The sequence below is a fragment of the Leptonychotes weddellii genome, chromosome 11 (assembly GCF_054177405.1).
Source record: "Leptonychotes weddellii isolate Sample4059 chromosome 11, ASM5417740v2, whole genome shotgun sequence".
NCBI lineage: Eukaryota > Metazoa > Chordata > Mammalia > Carnivora > Phocidae > Leptonychotes > Leptonychotes weddellii.
The window spans coordinates 62,476,834-62,482,177 of NC_138379.1; the positions used below are offsets into that span (position 1 = coordinate 62,476,834).

A 5,344-nucleotide genomic window follows, 5' to 3' on the forward strand; every position below is an offset into this window, starting at 1 on the left:
TGGGGCCAGGGCCTGGGACTGAGCATAAGCCCTGCTATTCGGAAGCTTCCTCTGGGTCACGTTCTTGGCCTAGCGGCTCTGAACCTGGTACTTTGCTCTTCCTACAGATTTCTCCATGTTGAGTAGAAAGGTGTCATGGCATTTCATGTAGGGTCTTGCCCAAACAGAGGTACCTCTAACCCCTACCCTCCTTATCTTTTGGTTCAACCTAACTCCTTTGCTAAAGAAGGGCGTTAGATTTGTCCACCATGTCTTGTTACTTAAAGAAAAACCATGCTGAAACTTATCATCAGGTTTTCTCTTCCAAGTTTATATTCCCTGCCTCCCTCTCTCTTCCTTGTCTTGTTTTACTCAGGATTTGAGGTGTCTAGGGAAAACCTACAACATAATGGTAAGGCACAAATAAGCACTATTCAGAAGGACAGAGGAGTTTTAAGTCAGAATAGGAAGACCGACCGGGGCAGAAAATAAAATCCAACTATCAGACTGTAAAGGTTTTCATAGTTGATAAGGTTGAGCCCAAAGCTGTTTGAGACATGACAAAATTCTTATCACAATGGGGAAAAAAGTTCATGCTGGGTATTCAGGAGGAAAAAAGCCTTGTTTAGTATTTAGTTTTGTAAGAAAATATTCACATCCTGTTTTGTTAAGAGTACTAAAAGCAAATATGCTCACCTTCAACTCTTTCCCAGAATCTTGCTTGGGATTCACCTCATAACTGTCGGAGGCCTGCATAATCCACTTTCTTCCTCTGCATAAAAAGTGGAATTAATTCATCTGGTTTCTAGTACTTTCAACAACTTTTACAAGTCCGCAAAGAGGCTTCAGGTGCTACTTAAAATCACAGGGGATATTTCTAGAAGAAAAAAAAACACTGACTCTTCTTACTGAAAAGGATTATATGCATGGGCTATGATATAGGAAAGACGTTAGGGTTTGAAGCCGATGACCAAGGAAGAATTCTTGAGACATGTTTGGTGCAAAAAGGTGATTTTATTAAAGCACAGGGACAGGACCCATGGGTAGAAAGAGTTGCACCACGGTCATGAGGATCGGCCCATTATATACTTTCAAGTTGGGAGGGGTTTAGGGATAGAATTAAGTCTCTCCAAGAAATTTTGGAAACAAGGTTTCCAGGACCTCGAGAGGGCTAGCTATTGTTGGGAAGCAAGGTTTCCAGGACCTTGAGAGGGCTAGCTATTGTTGGGAAAAGGTCATTTATTACTGTCTAATAAAACCTTAGTCATGAGAACGAACCTTCAGATGTATATCAGTGGACCATATGCTTGGGGGATGATTTCCAACATGTATCTTGGGGGATTTAGAGATAAAGGAAGTTTCTAAAGGAATTTTTATACATTAAAGTAGACTTACAGGATCCTGGGGTGGGGGGTGTTCAGGCTAGGTGGGCCTTTTGCCCTTAGCAAGGTGTCGACATCGACATCCAAGCAGTTGAGTCCCTAGAGGAATGTCACTCTGCCTGTTTCAAGGACCTGTCAATGGACTGTAGGTAATAAGGAAATTTAATAAGTTTTCTTCTGCCTTTGTTTCCCACATCAGGCTATGTATCCGTTCCACAAATCTGAGCACTTACTATATGTGGAATTAAATGATAAGCCTAGACTTTGAATCAGTCTTTAAAAATATTAAAGGAAATTATGTTACCATGATATTTTATAGAGAAAATAATTTATTGCTTAAATTGAAAACATTGCAAGCCCTGCTCCTCTTTCAGTTGTGAAACGTAACACAGCCCAAGCAGTGCATAAAGTATACATGCGTGACTGAGCTATAATTATACGGCAAATACCCACGTAACTGCCACTCTAGTCAAGAAAAAAAATCTTGTCAACACTCTAGAAGCTTTCCTCATGCCCATTCTCCGTCACAAACGTCTCCACCCAAGGAGTTAACTACTACATTAAATTGTGTAATAATCATTTGTTTACTTTTCTCATTTTATGACCAATGTGTATAACCTAAATACCATTATTTAGTTTTGCCTATTTTGAATCTACTATGAAGGCATCATACTGTGTGTCGCTTTTTATGCCATGATCATCCATGTATCCTGGTTTACATGTGTGCATATTTTGCTAGAGAATACAGCTAAGAGCAGAGCTGTGGAGTCTTAGGTTTATGTGTATCTTCAAATTCACTGAATACTATCCAGTTGTTTTTCAGAGTGGTGGTGCCAATTTATACTCCCTGATCTGGCCACCGTTTGGTAGTGTAAGATATTTTAATTTTGCCAATCAGGAGGATATGCAATGTTACCTCCTTAATTTGCATTTCCCTAATGACTAATATGTTGAAGGATAAGCATTTATTCTGCATTTGGATCTTCTCTTTTGCAAAGTACCTATTGAGGATTTTTATCTCATCTTCTACTAGGTTGTTGTTTATCTAGTCTTACTGATTTGTAGGAGTTTACCATATATTCTGCATTCTAGTGTGTTATTGGTTTTTTTTTTTTAAAGATTTTATTTATTTGAGACAGAGAGAATGAGAGACAGAGAGCATGAGAGGGAGGAGGGTCAGAGGGAGAAGCAGACTCCCCGCCGAGCAGGGAGCCCGATGCGGGACTCGATCCCGGGACTCCAGGATCATGACCTGAGCCGAAGGCAGCCGCTCAACCAACTGAGCCACCCAGGCGCCCATGTGTTATTGGTTTTATGTGACACAAATATCTTTTTCCTCTCTGTGGCTTGCCTTTTTATTCTCTTTACGGTGTTTTGTTGTTATTTTGTGGGTTTGTCTCTTTTTGTTGTTTTCTGTTTTTTTTTTAAGTTCTTCATTTAATGTGGTCCAATTTATCAAACTCTTCCTTTATTATTACTTTATCACCTCTTGAAAGAATCATCCTATATTCTTTAGAATCTTGCCTTCCCCACGGAATTGACTTTGTGTATGGTATAAGGTAGGAATGCAACTCCATTTTTATCCATATACAATACCTTGTTGTTGTCTGAGCACCATTTACTCTAAAGACTGGCCTTGCTCCATGAATCCACAGTACCTTTTCTGCAGATGTTTCTCTGCCCATATATTAATAGATTTATTTCAGAGCTCTCTGCTCTGTTTTACTGATCTAGTTATCTCTCCCTGCACTAAACCACATTTTCTTAACTATTGTAGCTTTAAAGTGAGCCTTGATTTCTGGCAGACCAACTTCTCTATACTATTCTTAACCATTTGGGGCTCATAGCAATTTCCATAAAAATCTTAGAATCATTTTGTTGAATCCTACAAAAATCTTGTTAGGACTTTAGAATTACAAAAATGTCTAGATAAGTTTGTGGAAGAATTTACTATGTAACAATACCGAGTCTTTGCATGTATGATTTTTCAATTTATTTAGGTTTGTTTTCATTTCTTTCAGTAACATTCATTCTTTTCTCTGTAAATTCTTGAACAGTTTATTTGTTTTTTTTTCCAAGATACTTCATATTTCTGAGGGAGGAAAACCCAGAAAATTCTGCTCCATGGTGTCCTTTGCCCCTGGGACTGGCATAGGTGACTCAGGCCACCCACCAGATTCACTTACATGAGATTTTAATTTAGAAGTGAAAAACTTGAGCTTTTTTTCCCCCTCCAGTTCCCCCCTTCTCTCATTGCCATTCGGGCTGCACCACACTTGCTCAGAGCTCCCGGCTCCTGCTAAAATAGTATCACCTTCTCTCTCTCCAGCCATCGCCATGATCATCTACGGGGACCTCATCAGCCAGGATGAGATGTTCTCTGACATCTACAAGATCCGGGAGATGGCGGACAGGCTGTGCCTGGAGGTGGAGAGGAAAGATGGTCAGTAGGACAGAGGGTAACACTGAGGACTCACTTCAGCTCCTGCTGAAGGCCAGGAGGGTGAAGGTACCGAAAGCAGTCATCACTGGTGTTGATATTTTCAAAAACCATCAATTGCAGGAAACCAGCTTCACAAAAGAAGCCTACAAGAAATACATCAAAGATTACATGAAAGCAATCAAAGGTAAACTTGAAGAACAGAGGCCAGAAAGACTAAAACCTTTAAGACAGGGGCTGCAGAACACATCAGGCACATCCTTGCTAATTTCAAAAACTACCAGTTCTTCATTGGTGAAAACATGAATCCAGATGGCAGGGTTGTTCTGCTGGACTCCCGTGAGGATGGTGTGGCCGTGTAGGTGATTTTCTTTAAGGATGGTTTAGAAATGGAAAAATGTTGACGAATTTGGCTATGACTTTGGATGTATCACCTGTTGTCATAACCGGTTGCAGCTCTTCATCCACACGACACCAGGACTTAGACAGATGGGACTGATGTCCTCTTGAGCTCTTCATTTGTTTTGACCTTGATTTATTTGGAGCAGAGCCATTGTTTTAAAGAAAAAAACATGTCATGTAGATTGTCTAAAATAAAATGCCTCTTAGTTTAACACATATTTAAATCCATCCTGCATAGTGTCCTGGAGAAGCTAGAGCCTGGTTGGAGATTACTGCTAGGAAGCAGAAGGCTGCCTACAGATAACTTTTACAGTGAAAATTTCTGGAACTGGAATATAAAAAAAACAAGAACCACAAGTCTTCATTCTGAGTTCAACTAAAGAGAAAGACCATGCTCATAGCTGGGCCAACATTTGAAGTGGATTCCTCATACAATTCATCACCTACAACTGGAAGTAGTTAACTCTGGAAGAGATTACGAAAAGAATAAAAAGACTAATACAGTTGCGGGGTGGGTGGGGGGAAGGAAGTGAACAACTTGAGGCAAGGGTCCCCATGTGGGAAATGACTGGGTGGTGGGGGCTGGGGCAGAATCACTGAGTGTCAGAGGGCGGCGTGTGGTTGAGTTTCAGAGCAGAACTGTCATCAGTGGGACAGTAGTGGTTGAATTCCTTTCTCTCTCAGGGCAGTCTGCTGCCTGTTTCTAGAAACTGAGCGTCAGCATGAGCCCCCCCCCCCAACCCCCCCAGTCTGTGCAGTCAGTTCTGTTGTTTGCAACTAGCACCCTGATCATATGGTAAATTGAATATTTTTTAAAATGTCATTTTCTAAAGTTTTCTTAGTAGAAATGTAGCTCACTCTTCTATATTGATTTTTTTTTTAATTTGGCAATCTTTCTAAATTCTTTCATCAATGTCAGTAGATTTCATTAAGATTTTTAATAAATATATTATCTTCAAATAACAACCATTTTATTTCTTTCCAATCTTTATACTCTCTCCTTCCTTCTCTTCTTCCTTCTCCTCTTCTTCCTTTTTCTTTCCCTCCCCCTCCCTTCTCTCTTTTTTCTTTAAATATTATGTAGAATTTGCACCTGGAATCATCTAGGCTTGAGTTTTTTGTGTGGGAAATTTTTGCTACC

The 5,344-nt window shown here is 40.1% G+C and overlaps 1 pseudogene; it reads left to right on the plus strand.

Moving 5' to 3' along the window:
* Nucleotides 1-3,456: 3,456 nt before the first annotated feature.
* LOC102744303 (translationally-controlled tumor protein-like) lies at nucleotides 3,457-4,404 on the plus strand (annotated as a pseudogene).
* The last annotated feature ends 940 nt before the right edge of the window (nucleotides 4,405-5,344 follow it).